The sequence below is a fragment of the Macrobrachium rosenbergii genome, chromosome 45 (assembly GCF_040412425.1).
Source record: "Macrobrachium rosenbergii isolate ZJJX-2024 chromosome 45, ASM4041242v1, whole genome shotgun sequence".
Classification (NCBI taxonomy): domain Eukaryota; kingdom Metazoa; phylum Arthropoda; class Malacostraca; order Decapoda; family Palaemonidae; genus Macrobrachium; species Macrobrachium rosenbergii.
The window spans coordinates 23,603,165-23,617,045 of NC_089785.1; the positions used below are offsets into that span (position 1 = coordinate 23,603,165).

Below are 13,881 nucleotides of genomic sequence, written 5' to 3' on the forward strand. Positions count from 1 at the left end.
TTATTCCGGTGCCATTTTCATCTTCCTCGTCGCCTTATCTTCCGGTTTATTTATCCTCCCTCAAACATCCATTAAATTAAATCCCCCATTTAATCCTTAATTAAAAAGCTAAAAGCGGATTAATTTCATTTAATTTAATCCTCGATGGATTCCCGACGAGTACCGTGCATAAGTATGCGCTAGGTACGGCCGTACGGTACCTCTTAAGGTTCCCGATTTCGTAACCATGACAACCGATTTGTGTCCGTGTGTGTGTTAGGGACTCTTTGTGAAATAAGCACGCCATGGGCAGCACGGGGCTCCTGCAATTGGAGGAACCCCGAAAAATTGGCCCGGGGGGAGAGGAGATCGAGCAGCCCGTCGACGAATCGGTAAATTTCGGGTAAATTGGTCCCTTTTCTGTACAGAGGCGGCCCCTTGCTCGAAGCAGGGAAGAGGATTGTACCGTTATCTGTCGGCTCTCGTACCGTGGGATGTCCTGTCCCCTAAATTTGGTGTTGTGGGGTGTCCCGGCTACTCAGTTTTGTTCCTGCCGTGTAGTGGAATCGTGCTTTTGGTCATTACACGATGGCTTTAAGGCGAGAACTTGCTTTGCACGTCGTTCAGAGACTGGAGATCAGAGAAAAGTTCCTGTGCAAGAGGATGTCCAGGCCGTAAATTTAGTGCTGTGCGGTGTCCCAGCCTCTAAATTTTGTTCCTGCCGTGCATTGCAGTCGTGCATTCGATTACACGACGTCTGTGAAGCAAGAACTTGCTTTGCACGTCGCTCAGAGGCTTAGATCAGAGAAAAGTTCGAGTACTGTAGGAAGTCTAGCCCCCTAAATTCAGTGTTATAGGATGTTCCAGCCCCTTAATATCGTTCCTGCCGTGCAGTGAAGTCGTGCATTTGATCATTACACGATTACACGACGATCTACAAAGCAAGAACTTGCTTTACACGTCGCTCAGAGGCTGAAGATCAGAGCAAAGTTCGAGTACTACATGATATCCCAACCCCTCAATCTCGCTGCTACCGTGCAATGAAGCCGTGCATTCGATCATAGCACGATTACACGACGCCTGCAAAGCGAGAACGTGGTTTTACACGTCGCTAAGGGACTGGAGATGGAGGAAAAATTGGCGTTGAGAAATTCGGGAATCCCTGGGCCAAGTCTGAGAAGGACTGGGCCGTCTTACGAAAATGATATGATGTAACATCACAGCGGAAACCGTTGACTTTTTTTTCCTCAATTTACGTTTTGAGATTTAATGATTCGAAAGATCATTTTTGCTCACAATTAAAGAAAATGGGTGATGGAAATAGTTTCTTTTTAGGTAAACGAGATTTGAATCTTCTACGTTTATACAGGACTTAACCTCATTGTATAGTGACTGTAGTGACGTGTGTTATCAGTTATAAAGAGATTTGAATCTTAAACGTTTACAGTGCAAACTTAACCTCACTCTATAGTGATTGTAGTGACGTATATTATTACCAACGCATCTTAGTTAATCTTCAGTTATTAAATATTAATTTAGGAAATGACTTATACCGTAATGATGATAATTATTGCTCTCTCGTTCAGCCTAGATAAGACTGTGGGCAAAAAAGCCATTAAACCCCAATCTAAAATGTGACTTATCCTGACCATTACCATTACGACGCCAGGTAGTATGATTCAGTCATTCAGATGTGGCATTTACTTCACTGATTGATTTATGGTTGCTAAAACTGGCGTCGCAACATCCAAGTTACTGACGTAAATAAACGTTTTCTTTCACTGGTTGTGTGGCCTAGTTGTGGTTAGGCCTATGTTGCTCTGAAAGTACTGTATGAATGAATTAGGCCTAAGGAAAATATGAATTTCGAAAGTGACCCGATTTTTAGTGTATTTAGGCTATGCTGTAGAAGACACGTAATGAGAGAGAGAGAGAGAGAGAGAGAGAGAGAGAGAGAGAGAGAGAGGGTAGTTTGTAAAGTAGGAAAATTGTGTTTTCAAATATTGCTATTTCTGGATAGGAATATTTCCCAAAAAACAGTTACTTCTGAATATAAAAATGTCTTTAAATATTACCATTTCTAAACATAGGGAGGAATATTTCCCATAAACTGATTACTTTTTAATATGTATTGTATAAAAATTTCTTCGCTGGTTCAGTATTGATGTTAAAAGCAATATGTGCAACAGACTAGGGGTGGTTCCCTGAGCTTTCAGTTCGTCCTGCCTTTTCAAAATACTCTCTGGAACCATGAATGCACCATATTCAGATAACATTTCCTCATTTGCATATTTTATTCAGTGATCCATCTGCTCAATCACCTTCCTCTCTGCATTTATCTTGCAAATGCACCTCAAAGAACCTTTATCGTTCCTCCGCTAAGCTTTCCAGTTCCTGTTCCTGCTATGTATTGCTTTTGATTCCGTCTCTCCACCTTCTCATACCACATGCACTACCTGCTAACTCAGTAACCCCGTCCTCGAGTTTCATACGTGCCACAGACTCCCTGAACTTCTGCGTCTTCAACTCTTGCCCGTTGTTCATTATTCTCTCACTATATATGTCCTCATTTCATTCTTTTGAAACTCTTTTGTCATTATTATTCTTATAGTTATATTCTCATTAATTTCTCATCACACCATCTATCTGACTTTTGCTTCAACCATGTAATAGTCAGGTAGACCTCCAGCTACTTTCCTCACCATTATGTCCACCAGATTATTTACCAGGCTACTTTATGCTAATACATATCTATCACACTCATGTTCAGAGTATTTATAACTTTTCCAAGTATTAAGAATGATTTATGAAGAGTTTTATGATATTCTAGAGAAAAATTTTTTTTTACCAAACACTGGTCACTTCCACAAAGAAGTTTTATATCTTCAATTGTGTTGAATTCACAGCAGGAGATCAGTGACTGACACTAAGGGATGTTGTATGAGAGAGATAAGTGAGAGATATTAATTGAGACTTTGTATCACTGAAATAGACATCTCTTTCCCATGTGAGACAATGTTTAAGACTAAATTACTGAAAGACATCTCTTTCCCAGGCCGAAGAGACTCAGGACGATTTGGAGATTATCAACGCTGCTCTTGAATCTGACTTTGGAGATGAAGGTAAGTCTATGTAAAGCATAGGTTTGGCTTAGTAAATGTCAGATGATACATCACACAGCGAGAGATATCAATCTATAATCAATTACGAATTGAATAAAAACCAAATCACGAATGATCACATCTCATCACGACCAGCCAGTGAGGGCGTTATGTACCGTAGCCTAACCTAACCTAACCTTCCCAGTTAAAGTATCCTTACGACTCAATTAAATGCCGGTTTGTCAACGACACACACAAACAACAGAAAGCAAATTCAATTGCTTTCATAGGTCAGACGCCTCAGTGAATTCATCTCGTATATTTTGCAGAAGAAGATGACGACGAGGAGCTGACTGATAGAGAGAGGGGCGAAAAAATCGTCGACATTCTCATCCCGCCTTGCGAATGGGAACCGGAAGGGGAGGAAGAGGAGGAGGAGGGGGAAGAAGAGGAAGGCACTAAATGGATACAAAGGGTAAGTAATAATTAGTATTTATATAAAGCTATATGTACATATATGGTTGTTTGTTTAAAGTTTACGGTTTTTGTGCTTTGAGAAGAGGTGGCTGACAGTTGTTAGAAAGTCCAGTAACGTGTCATTCAAATTCAAATTAATTATATATATATATATATATATATATATATATATATATATATATATATATATATATATATATATATATATATATATATAAAATGAATATTCATAAGCATTCATCGTTTTTCCATAGACGAAGGACCAGTCGCTGACCGCTCTCAAACGAAGAAGAAGAGCGCGTTTCACTCGGCGTCGTAAACAAACGTCCTCCGGCGATGGCCCCAAATCGAACGCAACCCCTCGCTTATAAAATTCCCCTTCAAAGATCTTCGCCTCAAATGCAAATGGCGGAGAAGTGACGGAAATTTCGGCGAATTTGATTAACCTCTTGCTTTAAAAATCATCTCGTGGGGATGGTTTCTCTTAACACAGGGTTTCTGTTTAAAGGTTAATTGACAGAGCTTTCGTTAGACATGTGTCTGACGCGATATTCACGATTTATTTAAAGAGGAATTCGATGATTTGGAGAACTTTCGAGAGAAAAGTACGATTAGACACTCGGTGTTTTTATCGGCGGACGATTTTGATGGGCTGGTGGCGGGAGGCGGGGTGGGGGTGGTTGGGGGTGAAAACACCACTTAATTACGCCCATGTGCAGAGTACAGACTACACGATCTTGGGAAACCGTAAGCCTGGGGAGAGCTCCAAAACCTAGTTAAAGGAGTGATTGCAGATCCAAATTGCTATTCTTCAGTAGACTACCCAGATACGTGAGAAGGAGAACACCGACAGAGAGAATATTAAGTGTTTTTCTCCTTATTTCTCACGAGGTGCACTGTGGGCATCACTCAAGGCTCTTAGCGGCGTCCCTCAAGGCCATAGCTGCAACCCCTACCATTCCTTTGACTGCACCTCCGTTCATATTCTCTTTTCTTCCATCTTACTTTCCTCAGTGAGGTATGACCTCGTCATAGTGTTCCTCAAATTGACTGCTCTCTCTCTCTCTCTCTCTTTTAGGTCTCAAGGGCGCCCCCCAGCAGGACAGCCGTGATTCAGTTGTGGGAGCAACTCGACCTTAAGATCAAGGAACAGCAGGCGAGGACGAAGGGTATTTGTGCCATTCGGAGGGCTCTGTACAGGGAATGTTTTGGTATGTGTGTGTATAAATGCTCTCTCTCTCTCTCTCTCTCTCTCTCTCTCTCTCTCTCTCTCTCTCTCTCTCTCTCTCTCTCTCTCTCTCTCTCTCTCATAAGTCAGCCGTAGCCTAAAATCTCCGTCTACTACGTACTACTATACTAGGTCTTTCTCTCTCTCTCACATTAACTTTGTCTATATATTTCTACTTTTTCTTATAGAAAAAATATATATTTCTAAAATTCATTCAGGGAAGCACAAAGCCTTTTACCTAGCCGTGACAAGCAGAGACGACCCTAGACAACTCAGAAAAATTCCTAGATAACTAGAGAGTGTCCTAGAGATTGTCCTAGATGCATCATCCACTTACCCATGGCATATAATGTGGCTTCAGAATTATCATGAAGTTTTTTAACCTGAAGTTAAGTGAGCCGGGATTAGCTCTTCTGTAATACATTTCAGGGAAACAAATCTTGATCATCTAGAGTAAGATCTTCTGAAGTAAATTCCAGGGTAATAAATCTTCGGAAATATCATAATCAATTTCATTTTTATTTATTTATTTATTTATTTCATTTATTTTTACCAGACGAACTCATACGTCAGGTCACGCTGGATTGCCCTGAGAGAGGTCTTCTGTTGGCCAGGTAAGTCCTTCTTCTTCTTCTTCTTCTTCTTCTTCTTCTTCTTCTTCTTCTTCTTCTTCTTCTTATTATTATTATTATTATTATTATTATTATTATTATTATTATTATTATTATTATTTGAAGGGAGTAGACCCTCTCTTATGCATGTTCTGTTAAAAAGAATTCCACCCATGCTCCCATTCTCTTGAACAGAACATAATATATTTATTATCTTTTTATTTCATAATTTTTCTGAGAAAAATAAAAGACAATTAAGACGAAACAGACCCAAAACAATGAATAAATATTACTGTTTAATTCCTTGATTAAATCTACAACATATTGATCCAAGTCTTGTACCTGTGTGGTTCGATTGACGTGAGAAACATTACAAATTGATGGTTTAAATGAGAATCATCACCAATTCACGTGGTTTGAATACTGCAGATAGGTACTGAAATATAACTGTACTGTGTTGACAATAGCCTAGAAATTATATAATGCTATGACAATGAAATTAATATCTTCATGAGGTGTAGTTGCTATAAATAGCCCTTACCTTAACCTTAACCTTAACCTAACCTGTCCCTCTGTTCCTAAATCAGATACTTGTTACTGTCGCTCTTCTAAAAGAACTGCTATCATGCTGTGAACTTTAGCACACTTGCATATAACCCGTTTTTTTGAGTTGGCGGTAAATATCCACAGCTGATATCACTGAAGTTCATTGCAATTGGTGGAAATTCATGCTCTTAATCACCTACCATAAGTCACAGCTCAAATGCATCGGCCAATCAGAAGCAAGTTAATAGCTTCAGCGATATCAGAGCGGGATATTTACCGTCAAGTACAAAATACAGGTTATGGACAAAAGATCTACTGATTCCAGTTGTTGCCAAGTTATGATCTTGGCAGTTCAGTGAATAAATGACTAATTAAAACCTGGCGTTACATCTCACAGGGTCAGAGACGAGGCCAACATGACGATCGAGGCATTCCAGTGCCTGTTTCACAGTGCCTCTGAGTTTGGTGCCACCAAAGCTATTCAGGTATGTTGTAGGCCTATATTCTCTGTATATATTTCTGAATTATTCTTTGATCTGATTTTTAGGACAACATTGAGTGGGAGTATCTTCGTTTTAATGACATTCTTATCTATTTGGCAGTCTGAAAGCGGCAAAGGTGATCTTGAAGGCGAGTTGCAGGAACTGGAATGCAGAGTGGCAGGTCTGGAAGCGGAGGTACGGAGGCTGGAGGCCTGGAAGAGACAGGTATGGAACGTGTTCCTGATGTACAGTGTATGTTTTTCCAGTCTGATTTAAACTTTTTGTTGGGGTTAGTTTATCTTGCTGGTTTCTGGAAAATCAATTGGTGGCTGTGCAGACGAGATACAGAGACTGGAAGCCTGGAAAATCAGGCCTGGAATATGGTCCTTTTTACTGGAGGAATACAAATGGGATCTAGTTTTCTTTGCATATATTGGAAAGTAATTTGGTTATTGGAGTCCACCATGATTGTAGAGAGAGAGAGAGAGAGAGGTTCTTCAATGTCCTTACTTATAAACACAAGCTGATATGAATTTAAATAATCCACAGATTTGTGAACGGAAAATGATAATTCATTTAAATGACTTAGGTAATAATAATAATAATAATAATAATAATAATAATAATAATATAATAATAATAATAATTCAGAGACTTTATAACATTGGAAAAGAAAATAATTTGGTGTTGAAGAAAGATTAGCAACTATTAAAAAAAACACTTTCCTTTACATACACAAGCACACACCTATGAAAAATAATTACCCAGCTGATATAATCAATTAAACCTAATGAAACTTAATCAGCGACAGATGTTGACATTAACGAGGTCCTTAGCTAGCTGACAGGTACGCGTTCTTCCTCCAGGTAACCCGGAGGTGGGAGGAACGGCGAGAGGTGCAGATGACCCTCTTCACGGAAGAACTCGAGTGCCTGGAACGCTCCGAGAAGCAGTACCAGGTGAGCCGTTGTGTAGGTCTGGTTTCTCGCTACTACTACTAATTGTGCGCGATGTAAACAAATTCTGGGCGACTGGTTTAGGTTATGTTTTTTCACTCTAACTTTTCATACGGACTTCGTTCTCGAATGTTGGGGTTTGTTATAACTTTTGCTTTGGTTTTTCATTATTTTTATGCTTTTGTTGCCTCTGGTTATAATTTCAAGCATGTAAATTTAGTCATTTTAGTTTATTGCTGATTTTAATGTGTTCCCTATTCATATTCCCTAATTATATTCTTTGCTCAGTTTTACTTCTTTCGTAAGATGGGAATTCTGTTTAGTGCAGGCTTGCTAGCTCATTAATAATAATAATAATAATAATAATAATAATAATAATAATAATAATAATAATAATAATAATAATAATAATAATAATAATAATTCTTCACAACAAAGATAAATCATTTGAGTGGTCAGAAATAATCACCCAGCGAGACGCTTTCTGTAATTGTAGTTACATTGTTCCAAACCATTCAGATCAGCCAAACTGGGTTTTATTCTATCCCACCCAAACTGAACCGAAGAATCCATACTCAAGAACTGAGATACATAAGACATTTATGTATGTATTATAACCTCCACCGAGGATTGCTGTTAATGGCGTGAGTGCAATTAAAAGCAGCCTCAGAGGAATTGAATGGTTTTGAATGTCCTTCTTCCAAACCAGTGTCCATCACCCAATAGTCCAGGTAACTGGTTGGTTTTAGACTTTGCTGGCCTTATGCCAACACACGCCATTGCCAAAATGTGACCCATCCCTGTAGGGGGGGAGTGCCGTCAGTGCACCTCATGTGGTGCACTGTAGGCATTAATTAAGGTTGTTTGCGGCGTGCCTTCGGCCCCTTAGCTGCAACCCTTTTCGTTCCTTTTACTGTACCTCCTTTCATATTCTCTTTTTTATCTTACTTTCCTCAACCCTCTCCTAACAATTGATTCATTGTGCAACTGCTTTGAGGTTATCCTCCTGTTACACCTTTCAAACTACCTACTCTCAATTTCCGTTTCAGCGCTGAATGACCTCATAGGTCCCAGTGCTTGGCCTTTGGCTCAAATTCTATATTCAATTCAGTCACTCAATTCAAGGTGAGGCAGAGACTGAGCAGCCTGTTGTGAACCTCTTGATTCTGACCAACCAAACAGAGTAAATTATGAACTATCTCTGTCTTACCTTCTGATATTGAAACTGTGAGAAATGAATGAGGTTTTTTTTTTTTTAGTTTTCTCTGTCACTCAGGTATCTTCAGGCCTGGGCTACAAAAGGGTACTATCAGGCTGGCTCGTCCCACTGACCTTTGCACTTCAGAGAATAGAAGGTAAACTTACTCATTCAAGGATGCTAGAAACGGGAAAACATACGTGCACGGACGCACAAACTCAGAGGAAAAACACACACATACACAGTCAAGCACAAACACTGAAATGAACCCACGCTCACCAGCTCAGAAGCATTACTATGAACTTATCGAATCTCTTGACATATATCACGCTAAATGACAGTTTATGGCTTGTTTCCTGTTTAGGAGGAATCCAGAGGTCTACACAAGACCTTCTGCCACCTTTTGCACCTTACCACACCTAGGCAAGGTTCCCCGCTGGCATAAGGCCGGCGTAATCTAAGGTGTAACTGATCAGGTTGTCAGTGATGCCCTGTGGAGGTTATCGTGATTTTTTTGTGTGAATTTATAGAACCCCCTTGATACCCTTCCTTCCCCCTACAGGAGTCCTTGCTATGACCATGTACACGTACACACGTACACATGTACACACGCAACCACACACGAGTAAAAACTTACACAAGCACTGTAAGGACTCACACACTCAGTACGTACCACCCACCCAGTCCCTTCCTCCCAAAAAAACTATCCTAAAAAAATGGCCCTGAGCTCACATAAAAAAAATACTACGTAAACTAATCCCTCAAAATTCCACACACACACACACACACACTCTCACTCTCTCTCACTCTCACCATTCTGCAGTAGAACCCATTCTTGCATTACTGGCGGAGAGGGATTCCACGACCGGGGCTTAAAGTAGCACTCTTATTTAGCCAGCGGCGCGATGGGGTTGGGGGGGTGGTGGAGGGCCGGGTGGGGTAGGGTGACCCTTTCCTTGTTTAAAGAAACTGGCAGATTACGGTTACCGGAACGAGTCTAGGGATTTTATTTCTGTGCTCTTTTTTTTTTAATCTTCTTCTTCTTCGTCTTTTTTGTTTGTGGTTGGGTATTTTAATGGGTGTCCAGTGGAGTTCAGGGTGAATTTTACTGTTTTTTTGTTGGGGGTCGGGCGGGCAGGGGGTCAAGGTAGCTTTAAATCACACCGAGGGATCATGACTGGTTTATGCGTATCTTAATAGACTGCTGTTTTGCACACTAATAATGATGTTTCATAATTAGTATAAAGAGTCAGTGATAAACAGCTTTGATTTATAAGCATATTCTTTAATGTAAAAATTCATAAATATAAGTTTAAGCCTATTGAATCCCTTATTAGACGATTTATATACTAATTACATCAACACAAATCAACCTGAGACGAGAAACATCACCGAAGGATGGAAAAAATAAGATTATTTATAATCATTTCACGCCCCCCAGGTCCTCATCGAGACGTTGATAGCCAGCAGAAGTGGTTAAAATCCAAAAACGGCGGAAGAACGCTATGCGCAACGGCAGAAGACGATACAGATTCTAGTATTTCCAGCCTTCCTCTGCGTTTCCATGGGCATAATACTTGCCTATTTTGTTTGTTAAAAGAAGGAAATTATGCCGTTAACTTCACATGAGCTCACCAACACACGTCTGCTCTCGTAGCTGCGTTAGAGGGAAAAAATAGACGAAGGGCGAGTGACGTCATCGATGTAAACAAAGCAACGGCTTTCGAGTTTTCTTATTATGATTGTCCGTTTGTTGTCTGTTTGTTCCGTTCCTTGTTTGTGCATTAATTATATATTGCTTATTTATTGTTTGTTTTATTTCCCATGGCTCTATCTTTCTTTATTCTGTGGCTCCTGTTATCTTTGTTATTATGAAACACACAGTACCACGTATACTATATAGGTCTATGTATATGAATATAAGAAGGCCCATAAAACACTATGTACTGTATATATATGTATATATATACATATATATACACTTATTTTCTCAGAAAGCTTCCAAGGGTGAGGTTGCAAGCCCCACATCCGTTTATTTATGCATTTGACCCCAAAAACACTGGTGTACCCATTTACAGCTGGGCGGAGTAGTAATTGGCGATTGAGGAGTGGGCTTAGCAAAAGTGACCTAATTACTGCACTGCTAAGTATATATATATATATATATATATATATATATATATATATATATATATATATATATATATATATATATAGGCTACATTAACGAAGGACTTCATTGTCTTCGTAAAATAAACGCCGACACGTTTAAAGAAAATTCTGAAATACTGTTCAAATTAAAGCTAACAGACCATTCCAGCGTGGTTATTTCACCTCGCAAAGTTAATCTAAAATTTAAATATTCAATTATAGATGAAATTCACCATTTTGTGCGTTCGTTTGTCCGATTATTTAGACCGCAAAGGAAAATGTGGAGGAAGAAGGATTCGCCATTATAGAAAACGTAGGAGGAAAAGATCTTAGTGAGAGAAAACGGATCACTGACCTTTGAAGTGGAAGGTAAACTAATATATTTTTTTACTCAAACGTCTCTTTTTCGATGTTGGCGAAATAGAATTTAGTTAAAATATGACTTTAGGATGTTGAAATGATAACAGATATTTGAAGAATTTAGTCTTTATGTTCGTATAAAGACTGATATCTTTATAAGGATTACGTGAGCGCATTGCACGGGTCAAAAGGTGTCAGTTATGCTGTCATTAAAAAAGAGTTTTATTTATTGATTTATCTTCCATTTTGCCATAGGCCTATAGCTTAAAAGGTATTCTGCATTCCAGTACTTTGGGTGGGTTCCAGTTCACGAGAGAGAGAGAGAGAGAGAGAGAGAGAGAGAGAGAGAGAGAGAGAGAGAGAGAGAGAGAGAGAGAGAGAGAGAGAGAGAGAGAGAGGTTACTTCAACCAAAGCGGACCAGTATTAAGGTTTAGACCTGGGTGCTTAGAATGGGAAATCCAATTAGGGAACTGAATGTCACAAAACTCCATAAATACATAAATTTCTTCATTACTTCTGTCCTATGAGACCTTGCAAGAAGAAAAGAGGGTAATCGGCAACTCTTGAACGTTGCCAAGGGAATGTTCCATATCAAATATTAATGAATGCATATGCCATTACCTTCTGAAGAGCCAGGATGGGGATGGTAATTGCCATCCTTCAAAAGAATTGCAGAGGATATACTTTGCAATGGATTATAAGTTGGAAAGGGGTGTTTTGATGTTTCTAAAGCTCTGCGTCCTCCATACGCTGCCGTTAAATGTATAGGCCTATGTTTGTTTTATTTGCATAAAATGATTTTCCTCTGAAGCCTCTTCTACGATACCTCGGTATCTAGAAGTAAACAAGTATCTCCCTTTGTAACTGTGAGTTTTTAATCCTATGCCAGCCATGACCTTTGGTGTTGTGACACCATTTTAATGTTCTAATACTTTAAAAGTCTTCGCTGACCTATATAAAGCAGTTAAGTAGGTTTCAGTACGTCTGTGATGGGATGAAATTGTCAGACCAATAAATAAAGGCGTTCTGACGAAGGAAATTAATTAATTCATTAGTAACAATGCTCAGACCTGACATTATTCACCGTAAAACAAAAGTAAAGCAAAAAATAAAATTATATTCGCTAAATGTAAACAATCCCACGAAATACTACGGGAAACAAGCCATTTCCCACATCCCCCTTCGCAGCTCTCCTCCTTCCTTGTTCTAGGGCTTACGACATAGCAGCAAATTTCCCTCCGAAAAGATGAACGAGTAAGTATGGAGCCCATTTTTCAAACATGTCTATCTACCTATGCATTTACCCGTTTCATTCCGGGAGCACGGACGCCGGAGCATTTCATTTCACAGGGAATTTCGCCCGAAATATGCGAGCCATTGATCTGTTTAGGAAGCAGCGGGAGAATGCGAACTGCGAAGGGGCCCGTCGGTGATTGATTATGCGAATATGGCGCTTTAAATAAAGAGGGCGGATCTCTCTATTCTCTCCCGCCGGGGAAAATGGAAAATTGTTTCCCGTTATCTTACGATTTACGATATGTTCAGGGAGGATGGGATGATCGGGTTCATTCCCCAGATGGCGCGAGAATATCGTCGTTTATTTCGCATTTTGTCGTTGCTGAAGGGGATGAGATTATTTACGGCGGGATGAAGGGGTGGTTGCCATTCGCCGCCATATGCTTCGATGGACGGCCGGAGGGGAAATGGTTGGAATTCTGTTCGGGGGAAAAAATTGATTAAATTACGTATTCTATTACATTTTAATGCGTCAGCGTCAAGGTAATACACTTAAATTATGCTAATGTATATTAGGTGTACGTATGATACGTATATTATGCATTTATTCCGGACAACCAATTTTATTGGGAAAAAGATCTGTATTTTTGTGGTGGTAATCGAAGATTAGTCAGTTAACGAATTAAAAAATAAGCAGAAAATGTACCTTTATTTTAGTCAAAGACGTTTCTAGTTGACGAATTGATATATAATCTTACTCAACAACAAGATGGTCAAATTCTCCACCCCCTGCGGGCCACTGTTCCCATCCCAAGAGCCATAAAATCAGGGAAGTCCGCAGGACATTGTGAGTCCGTGTGGCAACTGTGTTAGGTGTGTTTTGTTTTGGGGAGTCTCTCTCTCTCTCTCTCTCTCTCTCTCTGTCTCTCTCTCTCTCTCTCTCTCTCTCTCTCAGAAAACAATAGACCTACTCTAATTGATTAACATAACAGAGAAAGTTTTAACCAGTCGATTAATGCAACAGGGAAACGTAATCAGTTCAGACGCTCCTCGGGAAAAAATTTTAATCAGCTGATTAATATTTTAAGGAAAAGCAATTAATTAGTCTACAACCAGTTCCCTCACACACAAGAGCTAAGGCTTGTTTAAAAAGAATATATTTAAAAAATTGTCAACCGTTCATTTATAATTGCAGGAAACTTAAACTAGTTTTCTCATAGGAAAACCAGTAACAGAAGTAACTTCTTTAACAAAGAGAACAGTATCGAGAGAGGTCATTGCAATTATGAGAGATCAGGAAAACTCTCCTCTCAAGGGGAAATTAGGCCAAGGTATTCATCTCCTTGAGAGAACATTGACAAGACTGCTGCCCTTTGAAACAGGTTATTAACCAGAATGCCCTTAATTTTGGGAGGATAGTAGGTTATGTTAGGTCAGGTCAGGTTAGGTTAGGCTACACATCTTCCAGACAGATAATCGATAATACACATTTTAAAGGGAGAGCATTAACCAGTAAGCTCCCACACCCCCATTTTTGAACAACATTAACCAGGAA

At 39.5% G+C, this 13,881-nt stretch overlaps 1 pseudogene; it reads left to right on the forward strand.

The window, feature by feature from the left end:
- The first annotated feature begins 192 nt into the window (after positions 1–192).
- On the forward strand, positions 193–7,387 carry LOC136829791 (axonemal dynein light intermediate polypeptide 1-like; annotated as a pseudogene).
- The last annotated feature ends 6,494 nt before the right edge of the window (positions 7,388–13,881 follow it).